This window comes from Cygnus atratus, chromosome 11 (assembly GCF_013377495.2).
Source record: "Cygnus atratus isolate AKBS03 ecotype Queensland, Australia chromosome 11, CAtr_DNAZoo_HiC_assembly, whole genome shotgun sequence".
Lineage (NCBI taxonomy): Eukaryota > Metazoa > Chordata > Aves > Anseriformes > Anatidae > Cygnus > Cygnus atratus.
In genome coordinates, this window is record NC_066372.1 from 15,426,557 (window position 1) to 15,442,486 (window position 15,930).

Consider the following 15,930-nt stretch of genomic DNA (forward strand, 5'->3'; position numbering starts at 1 on the left):
TTAACAGGAGTACAGACAAGGGCAGGGAGGTATTTTGAGCTTTATCTATTTGCTTTCATGGTGCGTTGCAAAGTGCAATTGTGGCTGTTTGTGTACATCTGATGGAGCAGGATCCTGCCCACCAGAACAACAAGCTCAGCACCGGGTGCGTGCTGCCTCCTGTGGGGGTGGGAAAGCCATTACTCAGGCAACAGTGTTGTGCCTCTGATTGGGATGCTTTCATCACATCTGCCTGCGATCATCAATCACGATCTCTATTTCTTTGCAGGCTGAGAAGTAGGTGAGTTTGGAAGGACTCTTCTGGAGATACTGTTAGCTGACAGAGGCAAGTAAGTAATAGGATATGAATGTATTTCTAAGTATGTGGGAAGTGTAATGGTCTCGGATCAAAACCTCAGTGGTTTGTAGCTCTCTTATTTTATGTTTTATCTTAAATACCTCAGGGGACTTTCATTGCTGGAGAAATGTGCCCAATGCTCAGGCATGCAGAAGGGGTCTGATGCAAAACCCCATTTTGATTAGGTGGAAGACATGGGCTGCAGGGAATTCATCCTTCCCAGTCTTTCTCCTAAGCTGTTGAGAACAGTGCCAGTGCAGTGGCTGTTCTTTGCAGTCTTTAGTCTTTATGGTTTTGGCAATAACTAAGGGGACCTCATTAATGTGTGCTTAAAACTAAGGAAAGGTGTGTCTCCATGGTGCAAAGGTGCAAGAGATGCCAAAGTAGCCCTGTGGGTGAGAAATAATGTGTTGACTTGAAAGGAGTTCTGTGTGAGCGCAGCTCGGGTGCCAACAGTGCAGATGCTGCCTGTCTCTGAGCTGGCTGATGCAGCTCTGCGGAGCACTGAATTACGCCGAGTGGGCACGGCCACAGTGACAGCAGTAAAACGTTGGAGACCTGAGCAGCTGGGAGGCTGAGACAGGCTCCTCTCAGTCTGCTAGCATGCCCTGAGGACAGAGAAACTGAGACCCAGAGTACAAGGAGAAATGCACAATGCTATCCTGCCGCATCGACAGCGGATGGCATTGCTAGCAGGGGACTTGTCTGTCGTCGGAACTGCTCGGGTGGTAGGAAAGGCCATTAGGAGTCATGGTAATTCACTAGGCTATGGAGGGACTTTTGCAATTAATGGCCATCAGCCAACAGGGCAGTCCTTGTTAAAGTTAAAACATTGTTGTATCCAGTTAGTTTCCAGAATTTGTCAGAATGCTGTCCAGAGATCCTGAAATTTCCTAGAAAGGGCAACCTGTGAGCAGAACACTTTCATAAGGATGTAAGAATGGTTGTACTCAGCCTAACCAAACTCCACTGTGCTCCCATTTCTGTCTTCAACAGTGATCAGCAACGGAAGTTTTTTGGTATAGGCACACAGGAAAGGTATGGAGGTGTATCCTTCCAGCTTTAAGCAGTATAGTGTAGGCACTTTAAGCCAATATCTACATCTTTCTTTTTAACAACATTTGATTATTATTTTTTTTCTGACCACGGATATTGTTGTCTTGCACGTCATCCTGTGGCAGTATGTTCTGCGGTTTAAATATGTGCAAAAGAGTTTATCTTTGCTTAATTCTGCAACTTAAGGATTTAATTTCATGATCCCTCATTTTTCTACTATGAGAATGGTGCATAATTGTTTTCCAGTCACATTCCTCTGACATACTTGGTCACAGCACGTCCACCCCTGATTTTCCTGTGCAGCTACACCGGTGTCTGTGTCACATCAGCAGTAGATCCAGCCACACTCCATTACCTTGTGCAGGTACCAGCAGCAGTGACAGTGGGGTGATGTGAATGTCGCCATGGGTTAGCAGCCCATGAACTTGTATAGCTCACGCCACCAACTATTCTACCAGACCTCAGCTATTATTTTTATCCTTGCTGGATACATCAAACCCAGCAGAGCTCTACCTCCCAAGGTTACGGTCTCTCTCTGTTAGATAGAACAGGACTCCAGTTCAAAAAGGCGCTATTTTGAGTGGTGGTGGCTGAGATGTGAATGTCTATTAGGATGACACAAAGGTATGCTGAAGGCCCAGCTGATGTTTGAAGATTCAGCCTGGATATTGACTGCCAGCAGCATCTCAACATGGGAATTGTATGCTTTGAAAACCCCTAATTTTCAGAAGTCCCTGACAACTCTGTGCTAACCTTTCTAAAATGAATCCAGTCTGGAAATGCTCCACAAGCACACAGCCTATTATTGCCACCACTATTTTCCCCCTGCATAGTACCAAGAAGAATTAAAGACACTGGTAGTTTTTTGCCCCAAGCAATCATATATAATATATGGTGCAGGGTCGAATCCCTGCTTGCCTGAGCTAGTTTTGTACAGCCAGAAACTCAGCTGAAGTCAACACTTAACTTTGCAGAACAGAGCCAGCCTCCAAAAACCCACAGCAATCTGTGTGCTGCCACCCCCCAAAGCTAAATGCCTCCAGATAGTGAGGGCAACTCAGGGCTGAACCTGTCCTGTGTCTCAGCTGGAGAAGCCAGTCGTGAATCATCACGGCTTAATGAGCACTGAGCTGAGGATTATGCACTGATGCAGGAGACTGCATCCGAATTCTCCACCAGAAACAGACTGATTGCTTTGATTTTTTTATTCTTATTTTTTTTTTTTGAGAGATGCAAATGAAGGGAGTACACCCTGGCACTGGAGTTCACAGAGGAATATTTACATGTTGGGATTTTGGTTATATTTACATCCATTTTGGGAGGAGAACTTTTTAAAAAAAAAAAAAAAAAAAAAAAAAAAACAGAAAATGTACAATGGACTTACCTGCTGTTAACTTTTTTGTAATGGTAAAATACGGATTTCAGTGAGGTCACTATCCATTAAAAATCCCATTTAAATTGTCACCTTCAATTAAATCATTTCATGTATTTGGAGGGCTAGCCAGTTCCAGTACAGTCTCTTTGAAGGGATTTTTTCCAAATATTAGACCATTAGACAAATGATTTCATTTTATGCCAGCTGAGCTCATCTCTCAGAAGAAACACAAGAGTGCTTTTTGTTTCCTCTAATTGTGGGGCACGGGAAGGCACAGGGAATGACGTGGCACTGCTGAGCAGGACATGACATGTGGTGTAAGTGCCTTGCAGAGGGTGTTGGAGGCCATCTCCGGTGAAGTAGCAACCCTTCCCTTTGGATAAGGGAGAGCAGAGAAGTTGTAGATGTCAAAGTGCCCATTGGGTCTGTAGTCCATCTTTATTCTGTCTGTCTTGGAGTTATCCCAGCATCATCACCAGCAGTTTTGTCCGTTCCAGTTGCCAGGCTAGGTCTAATCCTGTCAGTTGTAGGAATATTCCTTCATTGACTTCTCATATGCAGCTCAGATTCATTTATTTTCTCAATCCATTTTTGTCTTCACTATTTCCCAAGCTCCTCTTGGCTGCAGGGGCTGAGTTGTTCATCCCCACTTCAGCAGACCAGCAGTGGAAACCAAGGGCCAGTGGCTCCGAAGGCCCACAAAAGGCAGAAAGCCTTGGACGTGAAACATCTGCCTTCCATTACTGCAGCATCAAGGAGCAGGTGACATCCTCGCTGCTGAGGTGAAGTCAAACAAGACTCAGAAATCAAACCGACTTCCATCAGAACACTTTTTTTTTTTTTTTTTTTTTTTGCTACAAGAAAGGAAAAACCTCTTTAGCCACATCAGTGAAGCAAAGTCCAAGTGTTTTCTTTAATCCTCCTTAATCATGGCGTTGCTGATTAACATCTGAATAGAGCTTCTAATTAGAAAGAAGAGACACATGCAGCCTCACCCTGCTGAGGAGGTGAATTCTCCTCGCTCCTACCACTCATTCCTGCATACGCTGTGCTGATTAGGGCTTGAATGGGACAATGATTAAAGAGGCCACTGCCACTTTGCAACCTCTCAATAGCATAGCTACATTCAAGGATTTATTTTCAACTAAGACTTGAATAAATGTTTTGCAAATGTGAGCCACTCCTGCCAAATGGAAAGAGCTTTTAAACACTTCTGAAGCACTATTCCATCTTGTTCCTTGCTTTATCACACTGATCTCTGCCTGTGTAGAACATGCCCTGTTCGACCATAATGTGTTTCAATTAGGATCGTGGTTTAAGCATATGTATTTCATTTGTTATCTACTTCATTATTCAAAAAGCAGCTGAAGCCTGGTGAAAACCTGAAAAGCGCTCTATTGAAAAATCACTTCTGCCTTCTTGGGCAGAAGTGTTTTGCTTAAGTTCTTCCATCCATTATATAATTTATTACACTTATTAATTTGCAGTAGGCCTAACCAAAGTCAGGGCTCTGTTGTGTGCGGGACTATCTATTTTCAAAGAAGACCATAGTCCTAATCTCCAAAGAGGTTTTTGAACTCCGCTTGAGTCGATTGCATCAATCAACTTAGACTGTTTTTCTATGGCTGGGGAACAAAATGATCTCGATTGACCTAAGCCTTGTTGGAAATGGGCGTTCAGCCTCTTACTCATAGGACATCCTGGTTACAGAGCGCTGGCAGATGAATTCCTGCTGCAACTGCTCAAGAAATCACAGCCTCCAGCTGTTTGCTGCCAATTTGCCAAAGCTTCTCTCATCTCAGCCTCTTCTGCACAGGTCTGTGTCTGGCAGCCTGTGGCTTTGAAGGGTGGCAGAGCCTGCTTGGGTGCAACTGAGCTCCAGGCCCATGTTGCTATCTGCTGGCCCCTCTGAGGAGGAGGCAACATCTTAAAACCACTGCAGCCACCTTTGTGTGAGCCCATCTTTCATGGACCTTTCTCTCCCAGAGTGCGTTTTGGGTCTATTTCTTCTGTAGGTATCACATCAGCTAAGGAGAGACGGAAAGGTGTTTGGTGGCCTGTGGAACCGATGCTGTGTGGGCCCTTGTGCACTAAATCCCCCTCAGTGTCCTCATTTTCCCTAAATAGAATCACAAAATCATCCCTCTCTCAGAATTAAAGACCCTTTCACAAATGGGACCTTGACAATATTTTTCATCCTTGTACCCAAAATTAGTCCTGGAGATACGAGTGGGCCCATTATGAGGAGGCCCGAGCTCTTGTCGCTTGAAGTCATTATCAGACTGAGCGCAACAGAGGCAGAAGCGGGTGAAAAGGCAGGGGCAAAGCTTGCAATGTAATATCAGCAGGTTCAATTCAACTCTGGTGGAGAAGTAGAGAGATTTTACATAAAGCTATAGAAAGAAATAATCTCCCAGAGACCCTTCCCTTCAAAAGTGCCTTTTCTGTAGTACTAGGCCTCATGCACCTAAATAGGCCAAAAGCCAATTAGCCAACTTTTTTTTAAGCCCATCACAAAAGCAACTTTCTAATAGGCATTCTGTGAATGAATTGTGACTGGCAGAGCTTGAGAACGGAGATTCAGCTTTTTCTGGGTTGGAAATGCTGCCTGTGCCCACTTCACTGTGAAAGCTCAGGGAAAGCAGGCCCAGCTCTCCATCCTGCCCTCTCCCCCTTGTAGGAGGATGCCTGGGGTTGATGTCCTCCCAAGTGTGTCTGAGGGTCACCAGCCTCCGAATTTGCTCTGAAAAACTCACCTGCGCTGCACACCCAGAGCCTCTGCCTTGGCTCTGCAGCAAGGGCTGGTGTTGAAGGTGCCAGCACAGCTGGGCTACAGGAGAGACCTCATCAGTAAATAGCGGTGGTTCGCCTCTTTGGCATTTATTTTGTCTGACATCTGAGCAGATTTACTGAGTGCTGCTATACCTCTGAAAGCAGGAGAATGAAAGCTTTCTGACAGCCTGTATCACCCAGATCAAGCTAAATTCAGAGCCACAAGCCTATACGTCTACAAAAACCACTGAGAAACTGTCTTAAGCTAACTCAGAGGTGACCTTTATCGCAGAGGGACTTCTTGGCTGCAGCAGTCATTGGGACCTGCTAGCCACACTGCTGGGCTCATTAGAGAGGGAGACGGTGCTGCCTCGGCCTGGTCCATCACTGGGTGCCACAGGACCTCCAGCTGGTCACAAATCTACCCAACTGTCAGAGCAAAATCGAAAATCGCTCAATTGACTTGACGTTTAACTCCCAACAGCAGCAGCAAGGGAGGAGAGAGGAGAAAGGCAGGTGAGGAAGGGCAGTTTTTGCATCGTTCCTTCCAAAACGGCCTTTCAACAAAGCAAAATGAGGTGACATCTACCTGCGTTTGGAGCTTATCTCCAGAAGCCTGAGTTCACACAGTGCACTTGTATGAAGATCATGACTGGAAAGACACCTCTGCCATTTAGCAGCTGTTTCCTGGATTTTAAGCTAGCTTGTTCCTATGGGATAGACAAGCTCCTGCACTGGTGCAGCAAAAAAACATGCAAAGAGGCCTCTCTCTTCAGCTTATTTTTGTCCCCTGGGCTTTTTCCATCCCTGCTAGAGTGGATTTGCACCCAGGCCTTGAGATCTGCCCCGGTGTCATTCCTGCTCAGCGGGCAAGTCAAGCAAGGAGTTGAGACACCACCATGTGCTGGAAGCACACTAAGCTCTTCAGGATCTGCTCTTGGGAAGCTGGCATACCACAGCACCCTGCCTGCCCAAATCAGTCCTGATGGCCTGCTGCGGACTGCCAACTCCCTACCACAGTGTCCCATGCCAAGGCAAGAGCCTGCTGAGTCCCGTACTCAGTTGCCTCTCTTCATACATGCACCTTTGGGCATCCTGGTGTCCCTCAGTAATACTTGAACCTCCCGGTGGCATCTTCCCTCTTTAACGTCTGAACTTCCCAGTTCTGGGACTGCAACCTGTCAGGGCTGTTCTTGGACCTCCTGCTGCTGCAAAGCCAGAAGGGACAGGCAGAAATGACCCCAGAGCCAAGGCAATTCTGTTCAGCTGCTCCAGCTCCAGAAAGCAGCAGCTGGGACTCAGCTGGAAGGTCTATGCTTTGTCTACTCTACACCAAAGGGTGTTTGCAGTGACAAACTTGCTCTCTTGAGGGAGGAATGTGTTTCCAGCCCATGTTAACAGGGAACCAAATTACTGCCCACTGACACTGGGGAGGAGGTATGAAATAAATTGGTCGGGGGCACCATTACTTTTAAAAGCCAAAAATAATGTGATGTATAATGTAAAGGACAAAGTTGAGTATTGAAGGCTAGTGACTCATACACAATATAAATTCAAGTGTCGTAACAGAGCAATAGTGGAGCAAATTGCTGCAAAACACAGGGCCTGGTAGGTAGCAGCAGGATATTGAAGATGAAGCTTGCGTGGTGATTTTAACAGGTTTTGAAACCTGCTGCCATAGCTTGTTTTTGATCACTGTGGTTTTATTTGGGTTCATTAGAGTGTCAGGCTTTCTGTGGAGGTGAGGAGTGTATTCAGCTTACACTCGTTGTGCAACCAAATCCATCCTAACCAAATAAATTAATAACTATATTAATACTATATATATTATCATAATAACTAGTAAAACCACGGTTTAATTACAAGAAAATCCAAGCATATTATGAACAGAGCAACCCTCCCAGGAGCAGACACAGCCAGAGGAAGGATGAGGGAGGACCTGCAAGAAACCAATGTCAAAATAGCTGTTCTGCTCTTATTTCATTGAGCTTCTTAGGTACGTGTGTGTCACTGACAGCTTGGTGAGTCACTCAGTACAAGACATTAAAAACACAACAGAATGCCTTAAAATGTGTGGAACAGAATTACATGGACACCAGAGAGGGAGCAAATGAGGGTACCTAGGTACCAGGGAGCATTTTTGGTTAAATCCAAGTGCAGCTGGTCAGAAATCCCTGAGTAAGGGTTTTTCTCTGGTCTCCCAGTCCTAGGGAGGCTCAGATGCATGTACAGCGAGTGGAGAAGGGGATGAGAGCTGATGCCTCCAAGTCCTGGCCTTGGCAACTGCAATTCCCAGGCTTTGGCATTTCTGTACGGCCTGTTACAAAGAGAAAAGTGATTAGAGAAACCCCAGCAGGTCCTGTCTGTCATTACAGCTGGATCTAATAGCAGGAGAAGATGAAACTTAGCTTACAGGACTGACTGTGGATGATCCTATTGCCTGTGGGAACAGATATTTCTCTGGCACGTTGGCTGGTTTTTGCACAAGGGAGCAGTAAAGGCTCTGGTTTTGGTCTCGCTTCAGCCTGCCCGGCTGCTTGGGTTAGAGGCAGGAGGTGACGTTTTTATTCCCATACTCCATGCCACTTTACCAGGCACGCTTTCAGACCTAATTAAGCTTAGCGTTATCATTGTTTTTATCACATTAAGATCCCACTTGGCTCTCAGCAGCACAGACCACAAAGTCAACACTGCATCTTTAAACAGAAACAACAGATTTTGGTTCAATTAAAAATTCATTAGAATGTAAATTAGTTTGTAGGATTTTTTTTCCCTTCTAATGCCTATTCAGTGTGGCAATGTAATGGTGCAAAGCTTAAGAGGAGGTTAACTCACAGCACAAAGATAAATTGTTCTCTATAAACTCACTGCTTAGGGAATCTTGGGAAATAATTTAACCCTTTTCCCTCATCCGCTGCAGGATCTCTATCTGATCCCACCAGGCTCAACCGTTTGTCATGATCTGAACACTGCTTTTATAAGTCTAAACTGAACAATTGACCTTATCGTGCAACTTTGCTTTCCCTTCTCCTTTGAAATTCTCCTACAGCACTCAGGGATTTCTCTTTCCCAGCAAGGCCTGTCATGAAAGCCAATTGTTTCCTACCAGACCCTGCTACATGCCAGAATAAATTTACTGCTTGTTTCCCTTCTAGTGGTTGCACAAGATGTGGTGGTTTGACCACAGGCTTATGAAACCATGTGTTGCTTCTAAGGTGCTATGAAGCCACGTGTGAGCTTTACTATTATTTTCCTTATCACTGTAAACTCAGTCACTCTTGCAAGTTCATTAGGTGTCATTAATTGCTAACAACACATTCAGAATGTATGGTAAACGCAATTTAATTGAGAACTAATTAACTTGTTATAGTTATCTCATTACATGCCAATTAAACTTTTTAACATTCCTTTTCAGTAGATAAAGGAACAGTTAAAATCCCAGGGACATAATTGAGGGCTGGTGTAAGGGGGTCAGCATTGCTGCCTTGGTCTGTAATGCATTTGCTGACAACGGTTTTGCTTTGCAACCTGCTTTTTCATAAGATTAAGGGAAATCAAGGGAGTTCAGGTTAATTTACTGCACCTCTGAAGAGGCTGGGAACTCACAGAAGATGCCTCTGGCAGGGGTTTTATATTTTAGGAGAGAAACTGAAGGACCAGGGCCAGGAATTTCTGCTCTGCAGCTGAACCAGCCTAGAGGTTTCATTTGGTAAACCAACCTCCAGCTTCTCCCACATCCCCAAATTTTGGGGGTGAGATATTTGCATACAACATCTGCTCTGGGGTCCGTGCAAAGGCAACACTTGATAACGGGCCCTGGATCGGCATTGTTGTGCTACATAATTCCCGGGGACTCCATGCTGCCGAGCTCCAGCTGATTGCACGCCCGAGAGTTCAAGGCAGCGTGATTGCCTGTGCCTGCCCCCCACCAGCTCTGTGATCAAATCACATTTGCCTAGTTTATGTTTCTCCCCTTTCTCTGCATGAAAGTGTCAAGCAAACAAAGGAGAGAGAAGTAATGGAGGAAAAAAAAAAAAAAAAAGCAAAACCACGCGAGTACAAAGTGCTTGCAAAGACACAAAATAGGCAGCTGGAAAAAATTGGGAACAATATTGCCTTTAATCTCCAAGATAACCAGGTGCAGTCATCTTAGATGTTACTACTAACGTCTGTGGCTTTAAAAAAAATAAAAATAAAAAATAAAAATAAAAAATCAACCTGTGGCTGAGCCATTAAGTTCAGTGTCACTGTGATGTTGGCTTTTAAAAATAAATAAATAAAACACAAAACAAAATCTTTGAAAGCGAATAGAATCCAGGAGGGGCTTATTAAAGTGCGAGAAGCCCATTTCAGCGCTATTGAAGTGAAGGACAAAGTGCAGGCACTGATGATTAATTTCTGTTTTAGCTGCTTACTTCAATAATTGCATGAGAAGCTTGGAGAGGACGTTAAGAGACCAGCGGGCAGGTTTGGGGGCCAGCTATGCGGGGCTTTAACCCAAGCAACTTCCCCGCATAAAGGAGTCGCTGCTAAGCAGGAGAAAAAATAAGTCCAGGAGCGCTGCTCCTGTTTCCCAGGTATCTCAGTGCAACACTATGGAAGCCATCTGATGTGAATAAAACCAGTTTAGGTGTCAAGCAGAGTTAGCATGGGCCGGTATCCTTAGTCCCTGGGCAGAGCCATCCCCCAGCCCAGGAGCTATAGCAGGTTCAGGTGTTGATCCATCTCCAGTGAGAGCAAACTGTACTCTCTCGGAGAGGATATAAGAAAAAGTGCTGGGAAGAAAAAAAAAGTAAAATGAAGCTAGGCCAGGGAGGCAAAGCAAGCTGTTTGTGTCCTTCAAAGTAAAGCAGAGGAGTGCCTGTGAAGATGAACCTTCTCTTAAAGCGCGGGGAAGAAGTGTTCATACAACACCCATCTCACGCAGCTCTTCCTACAAGAGCTATAATGCAACAAAAGAGGCTGAAGAGGCTATTCTCATGGAATTTTCTACCCAACTTTGTGAAGGCAAAACTTGTCTGGAGGCCTTTCATCTTCTCGGTTTGTTGAATCCAAACAATTACGTGCGTCTCCCAGAACCATTGTGGTTGAAATCGGCAGTGCCCCTTGAGTGGAAGGGGTGGGTGTGATGTAGTGTTGTGGAGGTTACGAGGACACATCAGAAGCCTCAAGAACTCTTCAGCGTTTCTATCCAGGATGTGCTAAGATGGCAATACTTGCATGGTGAATGTATTTTTACTGTGTCTTTTTATGATGTTTTCATTATGTGCTTTTATTATGTGGTTATAAGCTGCTAGAATGGAAACTGGAGCGATAAAGCTTGATTGATCATTATATTCCCATCTATAAAGGCAGATTTTTTTCCCCACCATGAACAACAGGCAAGTCTGATCGGGATGCAAGTCTGAGCATTAAGTCCATTAACTCCAGCTCGTCAGGTCAGGGCTGATGTTTCTGAGCCTTCCTCCAGTCATCAGACCCAGCTGGAGAGGCAGCTGGGAGAGCTGGTGCCCCAAGTCACCCACGTGTCCCCAGGAGCCTCATCCTTGTGGGTTCTGCCACTTCTGAAATCCCAAAAGCTGAAGCAGAGGCTACATTTGGAAACAATACAGGTTGTCCTTGACTGTTGTTTCACATCTTGTTCCTGATGTGCTCCAGTTTAGACAGCAGAGCCAAGAACCCTGAGGTGAGGCCATGCGCTCAGTGAGGGCTCGGTGCTTTGCAAGGTGCCCGGGCTGAGCAATTGCTACCAGACACCCCGTGTTCCCCCTGCTCTCCCCAAGGCATGATGCTGCCTCGCATTGTGCTGCTGCTGGTCCCACTGCTCGCTGCACCCTCCTGGGCTCGCCCCAGCCTGCAGCAAGGGGGAAACATTTGGGTGATGTCCACTAAGGTGGCTCCAAGAGCTCGGCTCCGTCCAAGTGCTGGGCTCTCTGCCAGGAGCTGGAGGTGCACAGCACCTCACAGAATGAGGCTTTTCGATGCATTTGGTTCCTCTTTGTGCACTTCCCTTCTATGCAACCCCATACTACATAAACGTTCCCATCTGCCAACGTGAGTATTCATCAGGCCGATGGACGTTGCTGCTGGTTTCAGCTGACATAGATTATGTCCTTTTTTGAGCCGTATCGGAAGGCCTGTTCTCTGCAACGCTTCTTTCATTGTTCACCTACCATGGAGACAGCACTCGCAGCGAGATTTATCTCCCAGAGATCTCAGTGCAAAAAGAAGCTGTTCTCTCACAGCCCTGTGATGGCTATCAGCATCCAAAGCTCCCTGCGGAGCTCCATGGACAGCCTGGCTGGACCAGAAGGAAAGCATGGTGAGCTAGGGGAGGAAACACCCCGGCTTTCAAGGAAGCAAAAAAGGCAAATCTTGGCAGAGACAATAATTCATTTATAGAAGGAAGCAAGGGAAATCTCTCTTGCTCCTCCAAATAACAGTCTCTCATTCCCCGACTCTAATCATTCAATAACCTCACAAGGATCAGAATCATTTTTCCATCCTCTGTAGATTTCATGCCTCGTGTTTTTGCTTGCTAAATATACATAAGCATGCCACTTACTGCAGCGTGCAGGCTCGTGATCTTTGCATGGCTTCCTCCCCTCTAGGAATGCCATAAATAAATCACTAGGTCAGGAAGTCTGCTACATGCCTGTGGTGTCTCTCCCTCACATTGGCTCTTTTTCTCTCCCCTTCTACGTTTGTACAGAGCGCTTAAACCCGCCAGGAGCGTTGCATGTTATCTCCCCTCCTGATAGTACCTCACTGTGCTAGGTGCAAGCCAGCAGCAGATCAATCACCAATATTCCTTGCCACAGAGGACACTGATGATCTAAGATCAGACCAAAAATTGCATCTAGGGACAAGCTGCACTAAAGTTTTTCCTTCCTGAAGAACTCGCTTGCGTTGGCTTTGCAAAAATGTGGGTTTCCAAGAACATGGTAATGCGTAGCCAAAGTCATGGGTTAAAAACTTCACTTTAGGATCCAGAAGGGGACTATGATTGGTGATGGCAGTGTTTGCAATGCACCAAGAGCTTTTCAGATCAAATGTAAGTGATTTTTCTTTGGTTGTGGACACCAAAAGGCAAGTTCTTAGGTGGGTCCTGGTGAACAACTTCAGTTCTTGCTCCCACAGGGGGAGCTAACCTGGGGCTATGCTCTTGTTGCAGCTTGTGGCTAGGGATCTTTGGGGGAAACCCCTCTGCCCTGCTTTGCTCTTTGAAAAGTGCCCTTATTCTGAAGCCTGGGCAATTCATTCAGCAGCTCTTCACACCACAAAGGACGTGAAGGATGAGAAATATTAGTACAAAAGAGGAGAAAAAAGCATTCGTTATTGATGGGGGAAGCGAAATGACAATCCCTGTAGACAGAAATCAAGTGCCTTTCTAGACCTGAAATGGGTTTCACATTAACAGCCTTTTGCACAGCAGTTTTTAGTTGGTGGCAAGAAGTGGAGAGAAGAAAAAGTTCATTCTTTATGTTATCCCTAAAGATTTTGTCATTTTTGCTAAATGGAACATATTGTTAAATCCCATGTGTTCCTTGCAGAAAAGTTCTCATTTGCAAAGGGCCATGTGTGTATGCAGGGTTTTTTTTGTTTTTTTTTTTTTTTTCTTTTCCTTCTTTTTTTGGGGCGTTTTAATTGCTGTTGTAATCTGCATGTTTTGCATCAACATTTTTGATCAAAATTTTCCCAAGGACTGCAAGAAGGTCAGGGAAAAGCAAGGAAACCTTTTGTACTTTTTCCTGAGGTGTGCTGATCACCAGGGTGATGAACTTTTGAGAGGTTAGCACCGTTGTCTTCTTTATTCGGATGGCCACGAATGAAGGTCATAAAGATTTCCTCGTCCTTCTTTATCTATTCTTGCATCATCTTCTCCAGCCTTCTTTTTCACTCTGACTTCTCACAGGTGGGAACAGAGTCTGTTATCTCAAATTAATCTTACGAGACCTCCCCCGCGGATCTGCGCTGTGCCCATGCACAGCTTATTTCTTCATCTCATGCGTAGAATTGTTTATCCAAACTAGGTAGATTTACCTCCGCGGCACAGTTGTGGAAAGTAATTGGGTTTCTGTCAAGTACAGGACAAGATTAATCAAACCTGCCAACCTGAAACAGGCCAAAACTAGATTCAGATTTGACCTGTGCTTTAAGGGCCAGGGAATTCAGACAGAAGTACAGTGATGAAGGTGTTCTGCAGAGGGAGACCTGAAAGAAATGCCACTTCTTAGCAGCTTTGAACTGAGATAAAAAGATAAAATTCAAAACCAGATGGGGGCTGAATTTGGCATCCGAAGCCTATATCTGTTTATCAGACACTTAAAATCTACCATCGTAAGTGAGAAATACTTATCAATTCGGAATTATCTCAGGGGAATGTTTTGTTGAATTCAAATCACTGCCAGTCGTATGCAGGAATTGTGAATGCTTCATATTTAACTAAGCACGCGTACATATTCTGAGTCACTGAAAATATGGCCTCGCTGGGTTCACTTCTTCTCTACGGGGTGGGAAGAACGTGGGTCAAGTGCGGGGGCCAGGGGTGGAGCGGTAGCTCGTGCCTTTTCTGTTTCGGGGCTGTCAGCAAGGGGCTGCTTTGTTTCTCTGGTGACCGTGCAAGACAAATGCTGCAAATGCAAATTCGCAGGCAGGGCTGGGACAGCTGGCATTAGCCTGGCGTGCCGGCGCTGGGATTGAACTTTGTGCCTTCGCTCCTTCTGGCTGTAGGTTTTCGCACAGATTGATGGAAACGCAGCGATAATCAACGCTCTTCAGAGCTGAAGCGTCTTCCGGCTCTTTCTTTTCCTGCCTTCTTTTGGGCACCGCGGTGGCCTTCAGAGTATCAAAGAGGAGCAAATCATGCCCAGGTTTGTGACCCCCCTCCCCAAAATAGTGTTCCCCCCATCCTTTATGTGCACTCGTGCACGCACAGCACTGCCGCCCAGCGGTTCGCTAACCACAAACAAAGGGGCGATGCAAACGGGTTGTTTTTTCACCAAATGCCAACAACAGGGTACAAAAACTTCGCTCAGGCACGTACTGAGCTCTGCCCTCCCAAACTGGAGGTGCCAGGCTGCAAGAGAGGAGCCAGAGTGCCAGCTGGGCAGCTGCATTTGGCAATATCAGTACCTGAGCATCAGGTTCAGATAAGAGGCAATTTGCAATTGTCACACATTTTCTACCTTTTCCATTTTATTTTTTTGTGCATGGTTAATGTGAGGGGGAGGACAGCAGACCTTATCTCCTGCGACTAGTGGTGGCAAAACTGAAAAATTGTTTTCATTACCAGGTGGAAGGCTTTTCACATGCAAATTGTCAATATCATTGTGATGTGGCATTTTTATTAATCCAAACCAGCTTATCTGACCAAAAAGAAAGAAAGATCATTCTGTTTCATATCAAACATTTTGTTCTGACAATGGTAAGTTGTATTTAATGAAATGTTGCATGGACGATCACACTTTTTTGTAATTTACTGCAGGAGAGGAAGAAATAGAACGGACTAATGGGCGAGGTTGGGTTTCTTTGTTGGTGGTGTTTGTTTGGGGTTTTTTGTTGGGTTGGTTTTTTTTTTTCCTTTGCTCTTTTTTTGAACAGTTCTCCTAAATGCCAGTCAAATGATGCCAGCTTATGAAAGCTTTTTAACTTCTCTCCTTCTACATCAAAGAAACCGATCTGCTTTTACAGATATGCATATTTTTGTCTCTCTATTGTGTGCACTTCCCCTTCAGACACTGGGAAAATAAGGTCACGTTCCCTATTGAGTCCATCCTTTTCTATTGATTTAACTTTCTTAAAATCCTAATAGAGCTTGAAATTAATACAGTTTAATTTTCTTCGCCCTTTCTTGTGAACCACCAAAGCTTTTTTGTTGCTGCTACACCACTTTGGTAATAAAGACTGTGACAGGCTTGGATTCCTCCTTCTGATGGCAAAAATCCCTGAGAAGAGAAAATCAATGAGGGTTATAGCTCCATCCAAGGAAAATAAGGGCTTTTCCTTTCAGCCTATGAGATGAGGAGCGGGGATGCTTTTTGAGGCAATTCAGCAGGGAGCAGACCACAAAGTCTTGGACCCTTCTGATGTGGCTAAATTCAGATTCACCAACATTAGGCCATCTCCCAAGGCCTCGGCTAGGGCTGTGTCTCAGTGCTATGCCTTAAAAGTGAACCACATTCACATTCCCATGTCTAGGACACATTAATTTCCCCAGCATTTGGGAGTCCTTTAATAAGACTCCTCGTTCCTGCAGGAGGGAGGCGAATGTACTTTAGTATCAGACCTGGCTGCTTTGGGATCTGGCTGGGAAAAGATTTATCCAAGGGCAAATAAAGCCTGCAAGCTGCCTGGTTATTACCAGTGTTCCTCCATCAACATGCAAAGG